The sequence below is a fragment of the Phasianus colchicus genome, chromosome 9 (genome assembly GCF_987193195.1).
Source record: "Phasianus colchicus chromosome 9, bPhaCol1.hap1.1, whole genome shotgun sequence".
NCBI classification, from domain to species: Eukaryota; Metazoa; Chordata; class Aves; order Galliformes; family Phasianidae; genus Phasianus; species Phasianus colchicus.
The window spans coordinates 27,670,300-27,684,122 of NC_143444.1; the positions used below are offsets into that span (position 1 = coordinate 27,670,300).

At 39.2% G+C, this 13,823-nt stretch overlaps 1 protein-coding gene across 6 annotated transcripts in view; it reads right to left on the reverse strand.

Moving 5' to 3' along the window:
- The window catches only part of GLIS1 (GLIS family zinc finger 1), a 179,053-nt gene that overhangs the window by 141,511 nt on the left and 23,719 nt on the right, over positions 1 to 13,823 (reverse strand). The window contains exon 1 of one of the 6 annotated variants that reach the window (XM_090146694.1): positions 8,275 to 8,717. The exons of the other annotated variants lie outside the window; for them this stretch is intronic. The gene's annotated coding sequence lies outside the window, so the exon portion shown is untranslated. Of the gene's footprint in view, positions 1 to 8,274; positions 8,718 to 13,823 lie in introns of those variants that run through there. 6 annotated transcript variants of the gene reach the window in all.

Below are 13,823 nucleotides of genomic sequence, written 5' to 3' on the forward strand. Positions count from 1 at the left end.
GTTCTAAATGAAAAAGTCAAATACAAAAGTAAGAGAAGATGCTCACCAAACTTCTGCAGAAAGAAATTACTGTATAACAAGTGAGCTGGAGGATCTCCCTCCCTGAAGCAGTCAGAAAAGTCTGATGCCTAAAGCAGGACTCTGAATTAAAATGAACCAGTGGTCCAAATGCCTTTGGCAATCCCTCTGTCCCACTATTGCAAGTTATCACTCCTGCATGGAAAGGACTTTCCTTTGCATTTTTAATTAGATTTTCTGAGTTGTCTTGTAATCATTTTAAGAAAGCAAATGCAAAGCTAACAGCAGTAGAAAAGCACAGGGCATCTGTCACCTAGGGAACAGACAATATCCTCCAAGGAGCGAGCATATTATCATAGCTGTATTAACTGCCATCAGCTAACAGTTACCTTAAGCAATAAAACAGTCTCAATGCTGGAGGAGTCCATTAGAGAGCAATTACTCAGAATAACAGGGAAGGCAATAATTTTCCATATCATACCTTCAAACTCTCAGACACATGACACTGAAATCTAGTACAGCTCAGCTGTAAATCAACTGTGCATCGCAGGGCTATTAAATGCTTTCGAATCATTCAAAAAGTGTTTTCCCACCACTTGGTACAAATTGAATCAAGATGTATTCACAGCTGTATGAATATCTGAAGGAATAATAATTTATTTTTTTTCTCCCTTTCAAAATCAATTCCTATTGGTGTATCTAGCAAGAGATTTTTGTTGGCCCATTTCAGAGAACATGGCTGAAATGAAGGAAAGAAAAATGGTTGTTGACGCCCCAAGCAGGCATCTTTATTCATGAATGGAAGCTTATTGTGCAATTAAAATAAAACTCCAGAAAGATCTTTAAAATAACTTATAATGCCTTTTAGAAGGCTCAGTGATGAATTTACTGCTTGTTTACCAAGAAAATCCAGCTTAGATTTAAGATGAAAGTAGTAGAGGAACCAGATGTTAGCACAAATATCTGAACCTAACACAGCCCAAAAACAATTTAGTACTCATATTTTTAATGATTCCCCCATCTCTCCCTGAAGCAAGATGGCCTTTTAAAATTATCTCATTCCACCCTAAAGGTCACGGTGTACGACTCAAGTGTGTGTCTGCTTCCAGCAAACTGAGTTTTATCCTGTACCAATGACAAGTTTCCTTCCCTAACATGTCTTTAAACATTGTGCAATCGAGCCAGTAAAACAATGCCACGCAGCACACAGTATGGACCGTGCCACTAGACCTCCGACAAGGTGCAAAGCACAACATGCAGTTCCTGCATCATCAGAATGGGCTAGCTTTTAGTGAGAAGGTTAACTAACAGTCATGAAACTTACTGTCATGAGATATTGTGAATACTGTGACTGTAAAACTGGTCAAGGTCTATAGAACAGAACAGGAGCACTAGCTAAGCAACTTCCTACGCTACAACTGTTAGAGGCTGGAAGAACGCAGTCCAAGTTCGACTAGACACCTGCCATCTTCTTCTGTTCTTTCTTCAGCATTTCCTCCAAGCTCCAGAACACAGAAAATTGGACTTTTAAACCAATACATGTGTTTATATGTCAGAGGAGATGAACAGGTCATCTGTTCGACCCTGTCTCTCATCAGAATAAATTGTATCCAATTCTTCTCCACCAGATGCTTTCTCAGTGTGTTCCTAAATACTATAAAAGATGATGACTTCACAAGCTTCCTGCCCTTAAGCAGGTCTCCCGTGCCTAGATCCCAGTTCTACAAGAGCTGATGTAGCTGCATGTGTTGGACAGAAACACCTAAGTCATATCATGGTGCTAAGAGCTACGCTTTTCCTGTCTTCCCTTCCCAAGTAAAGCCATGCCTTTCATCTCACACTAAATAGCTACGCATTACCTTCTATGCCTAACAAGTCAAGCTATGGTCATATCCTGTTCCTTGTTACACAAAAACAAGGAAGAAACCCTCTCACAAATTTCTTTTAAAATTCTAATTATTAAAAAGTAATTGTGGATAGCAGTCATGCTTACTGACAGACACACCCCTGAATTTACCTTTCAAATACACAGGAAATGCTGTGGCACAGCAGCAGTAAATGACTGTTCTGGTTGCAAAGGCAGACTGCTGGTTTCTGAAACTCCACCTCACTTTGTGCAGCGAAGTAAAACCCTATGTTAGCTAGACATCTTAAATATATATTTGAGGCTTCTTTATCATGGAATGAGTAATGCAAAACAAAAACATCAAGTTGAAATTTTATATTGGAAAACAATCCTGCCATGAATACCTGGGAAAAAAGTTGTTTGCAGTCAACAGGGTCTGCTTTCAACTTGTGCAGTGTCGCAGTACGATCGATCACTGTATAATCACAGGTACTGGTTACGTACCTGTGACTGTCTTGGAAGATTACTAGTTTTTACCTCCTGCACATCACATCATGGGTGATGATATTACATTACAGTTAGCGAGGATAGGTGCAATATAATTTTGATAAAGGGTCCCTTGACTCAAGCTCCTCATGGACTCCTAAACGTCCGTTCTACTCCCCAAAAGCAGAGTAGGTACCAGGTTTACTTTTGTTAAATATAGGAGCAGACCAGTGCCCATACATGAAGTTGCATGTGTATGAGCCAAATTCTCTTGTGGTGCACATCTCGAGTTCAGTGAATTATGTTAGTTAAGAACAAGCCTTTTCCTCAAAGGATGCATTCTTTTCCTTTGGTCCTGTGACATTCTGCATTTTTCCATAGGGTTCTGAATGTGTTGCCAAAATACCCAAAATGATTCTCACTACTGGTTCTTTTACCCCATGACCAGAAACACAAGTGGCCACATGAGTGTTGACAAGGATTTTTCTCTCTGTAAATGGTTCTCTTTTGCCCGCTCGAGACCTTTCTCAAAAAGGCTGGGCACACCAGACTTTAGAAACTACCTTCTCATCCTCACATTTTGTACTTCCATAAAAGGAGAACAACAGAGATAACATTTCTCACATCACCATTACATAACAGGGTGGTAACGCAGAACAACATGGCACCCATGCAATACCAAGGGTGACATTATTATCTAACTGAAGACCTACACAGCAACACATGCCCTCTATTTCCTCCTTACCTATTTCTAAAAATTACCTTATATCTACCTCATTTTCCTCTCAGTGACCAGGTACTCTATTTTTCACATCACTGCACAGACAGAGCCATCTCAAGATAACAGTTTTAGCATGTACAGCTAATCTGATTGAACTTCTTTTTCACTCAAAATGTACAAAACAAATTCATCTCTCACTACTCATTTTTAAATTCAAGTTCTCATACTTGGGTTTAATTATAATTTTGAAATGACATCTTAGTATCTCTTTATTTCCCTGAATTCTTTTCTGAATCTACAGTTTCAAAAGGTACTTAGCACACAAATTAGAGTGATACTTTTGATACTCTGTATTTTAGCTATCACATTGCTTTGATTATTTCTAACATCTGGGATCAGCATGTGCCCTTTCAAGGCATGAAAAAGTTTCTACAGTCAGTCAGTTCCAAGTAAGACCTCTGCAACTTGCTCTATTGATACTCTGTACTTCAAGAAAGTCAAAGAGCACTGAAAGCACTCCAAAAGCACATTTCTTCCTGGCTTTTCTCTAATTCCAAACACTGAACACTTGAGCAGTCAGCCAACAAAGCCTTCTAGCATCAGCTCCTAAATTCTAGCAAAAAAGCATGTTAGGTACCTAAGCATTTTTCTTACAGCTGGCCATCGGAAACTGAATGAACAGTGCTGCAAGAGGTCCTGACACATTCCTTCTAAGGCATACCATTTGCAAGGGCTGTGGATGCTCATTTCTATGCAGAATAGTGAGACTGGGAAGGGCTGGGGAGAGAAACAGCTGGAGCGAGAAGACTGCTGAACAATTTTTTCTGTTAATTACAGTTACCAAGATCAGTTCCCTGGTCATCCAGTTTGCTGCTTTCTTTAGTTCAGATACACAGGTCTTCAATGGTCTTAGCTGCTGCTTCTCCTAGAAGGGGTCTTGGGAGGCAGTTCTGAGTGGATGGGCATCTTCTACAGCAGCATCCAGAGGGCTCTATATGGAAGGGTAACTAAAATGGCCTTCCGATTTAGGCATGGCTCAATTTCTCTCATTTCTTTTACATTACTTGTCCTGCTTCTCTCAAATACACTGTGCTCAGGGATACTCACTGCCTAAGGAGGCACGGTGCAGGTCCAGCCAACCTTCTCTGTTCTGATCATTTCTTCTCTTCTGTCTCCAAGTTTCAAGAATTATCATCAGCTAAGGAACAGACAGCTAGCCAACAGTAAGCCCGTGATTTTTTGGTGGGCTTTTTGCATCCCACTCCCATGAAGTGGGAAAAAAAAAAAACAACAACAACAGAATTAGATAGCACAACTTCAAAGTACAAGAATGAAAAGTCACTTAAAGCTTTTTGATTGCTTTAGAGAAAACAAAACAACAAAATCTCACAGCAGTTAATAGAGCTTTTGCTGGCTGAAGTATTCAGTTGTATCTGACATTGTCTGCAACAGAATCAAACTACAACTCCAGATATTTAACATTTCTGAGGCATGCCATCTAAGAAAACATACTTCCTTTATTTAATAAATGAGGCTGTGTGTTCAGCTCCCATATTTGAGGATTTTTAATAGTTCTCTGATTCTCAAGGCAGTCATAGCACATGTGGTTTCTGCACTGCAAAACTGGACTTCTGACTAAGTGCATAGATTAAAGTGTTATGCCATTCATGTTTTCCAGTTACGGGGGGAAAAATCTTCAAATCCATTTGAGATCACTGAAAAGCAGCTGATATCATTCAAAAGACCACAAGAATGTGGGTGAAATGCTAAGTTTTCAATGTTCTCTAAAGAAAAGAGAAAACAGGAAGATCCTTATGAAAATACTAAGTAGAAGATATTATCTTGCTTGACAGACTTACACTGCACTGAAGAAACCAAAAATATACCCTTTAGCAAAGAGTAAAGTTGAAATCAATCTTAGCTGACTCGTTTGCAAACAGAATGTGATCCTCATATTTCAAAGTAGCTGAAAATGACTCAGGACAAATCCAGTTACTCAACATGAGATAATGGAAATTATGGCTCTAAAACTCATGAGGGATGCTTCTGAGAAGATTTCTGGAAAGTGCTGTACAATTACGAATGATGAAACAATGGATTTCTCTAAAAGACAGCTAGTGGTTTTGTGTCTGCAGTATGCGGATGACAAGAAGAATATTCATACAGAATTCACCCAATTATGCAATCTATTCTAACTCAGGGTGACATTACATCAATAATAAGGATGCTATATGCAGATGTGAGGGATGTCCAATAGTAGGGAGAATGCTGCAACAGTATACAAAATGCCATGCTGTGCATTAGCTTCACTTCAAGATGAAGAACTGCGAGGCCTTAATAATCCCTGCATAGGATTTTTCTTTATCTACATGGACATTTTTTGAAAATGTTTAATTATTTTGGAAATATCCAAAGGGGATAAAGGATTTGCACAAGGGTTCATTGCATAAATCACTTAGCATTTGTGCAGTCTACGTAGAAAGAGGTATAGTTTCATATTCTGAGAAAAGTTTGGCACGTGTGAGTGAAACTTGGCAGGATGCAGAGGGTACAATGATAAATCCTCAATTTATAGCACAGCAGCTCAGATAGGAAAAGTAATATTCTCTTTAGTATCTAATTAAGTAAGAGAGTCCTGGACAGGGTAAACAACAAATCTTTTCACAGCCCTGCAAGGGCTGGGTATACTAATAAGAGAAGGCCACTTTATTACAGAAATGCATTAATTTCCTCAGTCATCCAATTGGATAAAGGTTACAGCTTGTTTGTACCCAATGGCTTTTCACCAAAGACAACTGGAGTGCCTGATTCTGGTTACCAGAAATTAGAAGGGAGTTGTGTAAGTATATCTGTGCTGAAGTAATTGTTTTTATAGCATCCAGTATTCAATCAAATTGAATGTGCAGGCTTAGAAAATGATTCAAGATCTTTAAACTCACATAACAACTCCAAACATAACACAAACTCAAAAACAACACAGGCTTCAAGTGGCTGATTCTGATTTCAGCTGTAATTGCTTGATTACTCAGCCTCTTCTGTTGCAAGCCAACTGTCAGCTCACAGAAAGGTCCTTGTAGTTAGTTCAGAAGTATCTTAGTTGGCTCAGCCAAAACTGGCTTCCAGAACAGCACAGTTGATGCAGATGATTTTGATGGTACCAACCTTCAGCCCTATAAGCGCAGTTTCAGCGCTCTCTATCACATCAATTATTTCTCTAGTGTTGTACTGTTTTAAAAATAAGAATAGAATGGATGGCTTACAGTTTACAGATGTTTCAGAAGAACTTATATGTTTACCCTTCATTTCTTGATAAGCGATGGGAACTGTTAGAGGCATACATATAATTTCTTTTAAAAAAAGAAGCAGCCTTCTGTGCTCTTCTCATAAAGCAATGCTGATAGGCTCAGGTGGCCCTGCATGCAGTTGTTTCATCTTCCCCTCCAGCTCTTAAAAAAAAAAACCTTTTCCAAGCACACATCAGACAGACAAGATGACTTCTCTCCCAGAAGCCTCAAGCACTCAAAACAACCAGCTAGCCTCTGCTTAGCAATAGCCAACTTTCCCTTCCAAACTCAGCATTTCCTCAGGTCATAATTTTTTTTTAATTGAGGATGAACCTCTAATTATTTGTTCTTATGCTGGTTCTAGAGCAAAAGCATTTAAAGTTTAAACACGGTATGAAAGTGATGTTTCCTCAATTCTTCTAATGGCTGCAGTTATCAGTGGATATCCTAAGTTTTTCAATAAGATGTTCAAACTGGTCTGTAAGCAAAGACAAGCATTACTATTTTTAGAACCACAATGAATAACCAAAAGCTGAGATCAGAATGTCCTTTCAAGGTATTTTTGCTTAAATATACTGATCTTGAGTCCCTTGTTCCAGGCTCAGCCCGACACCAGAATAAATGTTGAGAAAAGGCCAGACGTTTAGAAATAAGAAAGTCAATCACCTACCCAGTATTTCTCTCCCAGTAGGATACCCTGCTAGACTGATGCCTTGATTCTCTTTGGCAAGTAGTAAGAAGATATTTTTTGATACCTTTGTGTCCCCTAAGAACTACTTCAACGTTAACAATTTAAGGCGGATGTGAATTCCCCCCCCCCTTCACTTCAGTACAGAAAACAACAAATAAGAAAAATCCTCGTAAAGTAGTTTGTCAGAAACATTTGGCTTTATCACCAGCACATATATTTCTGTGATTTGCAAGTTCTTCTTCCTTGCAAGAAGTCTGACTTCATAGTTCAGCACAGTTTGATCCAGAGATAGTTGGCATCTTTACAGTGAGTAGATAAGTAATGTTTTCATGCAATGTGACAGTAGTTACTGCGCGTATAGAAGAGTAAAGTAATTGACTCTCCTGATTTATTGCAAATGCTATCAACACAAAATTCACAGTAAGACTTTCATTATATTATGTTTTCTGTATAAACATCTCCATGGGTTTTGCCAATCCATTTTACATCCAAAAAAACACAGCAGCAGGGATGCATAAAATATAAATATGTCTGAGTCTGTATTTTGACTATTTCTAAGAAATATGCTTTAAGCAATTAAAATGATAAATAGGATAGGAAAGGAAGCTACTTCATTGTCTAAATCCAACATTTCATGCTCAAGTGACTTCACAGGATCTCTCCCTTTTTCAAATTGTCCTTCCATCTACCTGGACTTCCCCCTGCCCCCAACCCCGAAGGAAATGAACTACAGACATTTGGGGGGGAGATAAGATTTATGTGTCTTAAACACTATAAAGACTTATTATATTCTGCAGACAAAAGTTAGACAGTTCCTGCCAAAAACCCAGTCTGTATATCCCTAGCTGTAGACTGAGTTAGTGCCATAACCTGCAGTTTGGAATGTGTTTAAATCAGGCATTACCCAAGGTACAGATCAGGTGCTTTTAACCACCCAAAAAATATCTGTACAGAGCGTAACCATGTTGATACTGCTGGTTTTAGAGAACCACAGTAAAATGGAACGATTTCATATCATCTGGTTTGTGACACCTGACTCACCTGTAATATCTAACGCTTCAGAGCTTTTCTGAGATCTGGACCATCCCTCCGTAAAAGGCATCTTCCATTCAAACAGGTCCAGTTTAAACATACTGGTCTGTCTCATCGAAAGTCAGATTCAAAGCTGGGCTTTCGAAAGACAGGAAGTTGGGAGCCACAAACAAAAAGAGTCAATACACTTACATACCTGTCAGTATTAAATGTAGGTGAAATGTCTAGTTAGGGTATTAACATGAGCAAACTGGATCCTGGATACAGTGTGAGGACTTTGCCTTCACACTTGACCTTCAAGGTGTAAAGATTCAGTCCTCAACGAAATGATGCCTCCACCTTAATTGTGAAACACTTCATGGAGTGTTCATAACAGATCTTCTCATATCACTCCTTTGGATGGTTCGACTTATTGACCGAACTGTCAAACAAGAGCAGATGAAAGTTCTATCACTAAGTACTTTTGCCAATTCTATGATTCTTTCAGCAGCTATAAGCAAACAGTAGCATTTTGTCCATCAGGAAGACTCTGTGGACCAGAGAGATTCGACTGGCTAGAAGTCAAGATAACTCTCATAGAGATGGAAAAAAAAGTAAATTGACTCGATTCTAAAATCTTACACACATTTGTCAGCAAAAAAAGTATACATATATAGAAAGCAGATTTTCAGTTTGCAACAGAAAAAAAAAAGTTCTTGTGAAAGTTTTATTTTTCAAAACATCTATTTCTTCTCTTCCCACCCTTAAATCTCCTGTACGCCAACAGTAATTTAAAGTATTGATTTGCAGGTCTTTTTTTTAATGCAGGTAGCTGCTCGTATGCATTCCTGTGGCTGCTGAGACAATGGCCGAGTAGAAAAGGATGGCTTTCATAATCCCCATGGATTCCACCTTTTGATGGAAGCCCTGGCACACCTTAAAGTCTAACTCCTCCTTAATTTGATTTGTGTATCTACTTTCTTATCCATCTGAATAAAATACAAATGTAATTATCAGGAAGTAAAAGTCCAATGAAACACTGCTTTATGCATCTTTCTCTGTGTGATGTTGCCATGCCATATATGGTCCAAATTTTCAATTAATTTTACTGTGAGAGGGGAAACATTTAGTGGGTCTAACTAAGAGATTTCTTTACGTTTCAGGGACAAGGGCTGAACTAATAATTGAAAGTAAAACTCCATCAGAAGGTCAGAAAGGTCCTTCTTGTGGCAGGTCAATTAAGCTTGTTCCAGCTCTGCATAATTTCAGTTTACACAGCAGGTCTGGTTCAAGATTGCCAGGTTTTGTTGTTGTTTTTTTTTAATACTTTCATCTGATCTTCATGAACGGACACCGTTGTGCTACCTACTCAGATCTCTAGAAACAGGAGTCGCAACAAGAGATCTTATTTCCCATTTGTTCAAAACAAAACACCCTCTTCTGTAGTAAAAGTAACCACAGGCAGTCTGATCTTAGCTCTGCAGGTGTCTGCCGGTGTGATCTTAAATGGCTGCCTTCCAAACACATGTAATTTGGTCTAGATCCCAGCAGCCAAATCTGTGTGTGAAAACTAAATCTATAGCAACTGCCAAACTCTTCAGCAATTGTATGGAGTACATTACATATATGTCCAGCAGTGTATGTTTAACCTGCCTGTAGATAAACAGCTCTTGTATCACTGCCTTGGTTAGGCCTAGGTCCAGTGACAAAACATTCTGCTAGTGAAAACAAAACACGACACTCAATCCTGCTTTCACACCGGCTGAGAATGAAATGCTGTTTTGCAAAGAAGAAGCTATTGCCACCATTTTAATGATGATTAAATAATACTTTGATTTCAAAAGCTAGCCCCTGGCTTGAATGATGGTAGCATATCTGTCTGTTGTGCCACTTGTGTTCAGAGAGGAGGTTTGTCTTCACTAGGCTCTAATGCTGGATCAGATACTGACAGGAAACAGTTTCCTCATCTATACCAACAGCAACAATTAGTACAGAGATAGAAGTGGTCCCTTCACACTGGGAAATGCTATAGGTCATCCTCAGAAACAGTACTGCAGAATTACAAAGCATTTTCCATTTTTAAATGCATGTAAGTTGGCAAGAAGGGCAGTGACTTGCATCGGTGCTCTTTCTGCCAGGCCAATTACAGCCCTGCTCTTTACTCTCACAAAATCAGAACCTCTGAAGAACAGTGCAAGCAGGGCTGCTGTGAGCTTCCTCCCAGACTTGAGATTTGCTGAAGAACCCTGGCCTGCTGCCCTCAGGCTACTGCGATTTGTCAGAAGTCACTTCTGCCAATGCACTTCAGTACTGACCTAGGCAGTACTTCACTATTCCAGCCCCCAGCTTTCTCTGAATACAACAGCTAATACTGTCAGACTAAAAGGAAAGTGCCGGCTTCAGTGTGCTCTAGAGAAGTGAATCTGCACAGACAGTTCAGGGCAGTATCGGGGTAGCTATGGCTTTCTGTATTTTTATACAAGGGACTAGAAGCAAGGAGACTATAAAGCAGTACAGCACAGGTTGCTGGACTGCTCAGAGTAACGTGCTCCTCAAGCTCACAGGCCTCTCTAGCTGCCCCTCTTTGTACAGCTGTCAGAATGCCTAATGACCTATCCAGGAAGAAGGCTTCTGAAGAGAAAGAATGATTAAATTTTGTTCTTACAGAAGGACATCTTCATTCAAACTTATCCAAAAGTAGAACAGTACTGCTAGGGACCCAGGCAAGAATAGAAGCAACTATTACAAATATTCACATTACCAATATGTCCAAATGAAAACACGAGGCTGACATTTCTGCTTGCTAACTTTTTCCCCTCTTACTGCATACATAACTTAGCCTGCCTGACATGAGTATGTACATGATGTTTTCATATTTGCCACAACACTTACAGATATTTCCCTGGTCAAGGTATATCCAGGCCCCAACTGAGCTGCAGTACCCCTTGTCTAGATAACACATACAAGACTTATAGACAGTTCCTCCCACAGGAGTTTAAAAAAAGAAGTAGCCAAGGGAGAGAGCAAGGAGAACTGAGGCACAAAGAGTTCAAGTAACATGTCTGCTGTTGTGCAGCAAGCCTGTAGAAACTGGAGAATTAAAGCCAGGCCTTCCAAGGCTCAGTTCAGTGCATTAACCACTGGACCCTCCCTCCTGAAAATCCTACTCCCCTTTTCAATTGCACAAAGAATTGGAGCACTGAACTCAATATTTGGCACCGAGCATTGATACTGATGGATCACTTAATTTCCCAATACCTCAAATCATCACTACACACATCATGGTCTCTTGCTCCATAGTATGTACAGTATATAGCCTATTTTCACAAAGCCACAAGTAATTGTTGCTTCATCCGTTAAGAGTATTTTGGCAGGATAGAGAGGTTTTTGTTTTGTTTTTGTTTGGAAATCCTGCCAAGAAACCCTCTTTGGTGGATAGTAAGTAACACATTTAGGGACTTGTTACATTACAAGTTAAAAGGGAAACTTGATTAAAAATTATATTCAACAGAGTAGAGTTGGCTGAAGAATCTGAGCATCAAAGAATGGGAATCTTTCCCAGTAAGGCCAAAGTTACTGCCCAAAGTCCACGGCAAACAATGGAAGTATTCATCAGAAATAGCACACCTTCCTTGCTGAATGTTTGCAAGAGCACAGTAAGGCTGAACTGGCCCTGGTATCATTAGGTTAACTCTATCTTAGAAAAAAAAAATACATAGTCCAGAGTCAGTCACAGTGCCCACGATACATTTCAAATTTCAACCATGTTTTACAAGATTGGACTGACCATATTTTCTAAACAACTCAGGAGCTAGCTCACGGGGCTTCCAAGAAAGTTCTTAAAGAAGTGAACTTCTAAGTTTTCTGTATGTTTATCCATGTATATCCACAGAAATACCTACCCCACATGTTCAACACTTTCAGGAGATCTGCATACATGGGCTATCAATTTAAGCCAATGCCCACAAAATCCAGCTTCAATAATAACTGTAAATACTACAACCTGCTTTCACTGCTGGAACAGTAGATAGAAGCTTGTCACAATTAACCTTCTGAGATAGTTATCTACAGGTCACTAAAGTATCTTGAGATGGTCTTCAATCTATTTGCTGCCTTTCACTGGATAACAACAAGGGAATGATTCATATTTGAGTACACAATATATTTTTGGAAGGGAAGACTCCTCTGGCTTCAAAAAGAATCCAAGCCAGCTGCAGGTAACATCAGCCACCAGCACTGAGCTGCAACATCTCCATCTCAGTAATTCAGCTAACTCTTCATATTATATTTCAACCTCAGGTGCTAAAAGCACTTTTCAATGGGGCCAAATTTAACAGTGAAACAAAAGAAAGATGACCATCCATTTCCGGATTTACAAAAAGGTAGAACACTTCTTTGGATAAACCCACAGGCATACTGCCCCCAGGCTGGAGAGCCATTTGCTTCTCTCAGTCTCCAGAAGAACTTAATCTACCTCAGAGACAAGGCTCAACTTGAGGAGGAACCAGCTGGTGAAATACTATGGCCTGTTCCTGGCTGAATCAAACAGTGTTACTGTTGGGAACACTGGATCAGCAAAGGATCAAGGGATGAAACATGAAAAATGAAAGTCCCTCCCACTTACATGATGGAAAGCAAATATTCAGTGTCTACATAAAAAGGCAGTGATGACTGTATTGACCTGAAAGATCAGAGTGGATACACTGAAGACTGAACTGCTATTCTGTCATAACCTTGTTGCTTTGTGCATTACAGACATGTCTTAGTTTTACTTATCTGTCCATGTAGTCAAATCACTACAGCTTAACAGTTGAGCCATTCTGTCTGTTCACAGAGTAAGCATTTTAGCCCGAAGCAGGTGTGAGATCATTTCTCTTAAATATTTTTTCCATGGTGAGACAAACTATGTTGCATTGTCTACTACTTGCCACAGGCCAAGAGCACAGTAGGGGACACTCATCACTGTGTAGCTGACTTTTTGTTTTGCAAAAATGAGCAACAGTTATAACAAGAGAAAACTTTCATTGTCCCCCAGCCCTGAAAATAAATAAATAAATAAATAAATAAATAAATAAATAAATAAATAAATAAAAATAAAGAAAACCTGACTTAAAAAACATGTGTGTCCACTAAAGAGGGACATCTTCGGCCAAATAAAGTTGCAATTTTAGCCTGTGGTTTAAAAAAACAAAAAAACCCTCTAATATTTTCAGTGACAAAAAAGTACATTATATAGAAATCCCAAGCCAACACAAAGAGGAAAAAAAAAATAGAAAAAATAAAGAAAGCACAGGCTGTTCCCAATGGCTCAACTCAATGAACACAGTGGGTTTAGTATATGAACACTTCTCCAGTAAATGACCAAGACCAGTTTCGTATAGATCTGCTCTAAATGTAAGAAAACGTAAATCTTAGGCATGTAACACCTGAACAGCCACTAGCATGCCTCACCTCTACATCTTCTCTTCCCCCTCTGCTCTCTGAGCCAAGTTTAAAGCAACTGAACTACTTTCTTAGCTTCGAATGCATGCTGCAAACAGTGGTGCTACAGCATGGACATATATGACTTTAATAAAACTAGAAGCAGCTAATGGCTAACAATAAAAAATAATATTTTTCCTTCAAGCAATTAAATTGTAATATAGAGCTCTCTAATTCCTTCCTGTCTGGTCCCATGGGCCTAAGAATAAGGCAACATTAGAAATAAATAATGTGTTGCTGTTACACTGTTTCAACTAAATCTTTACGTCTCTTCAGGAGAAATAT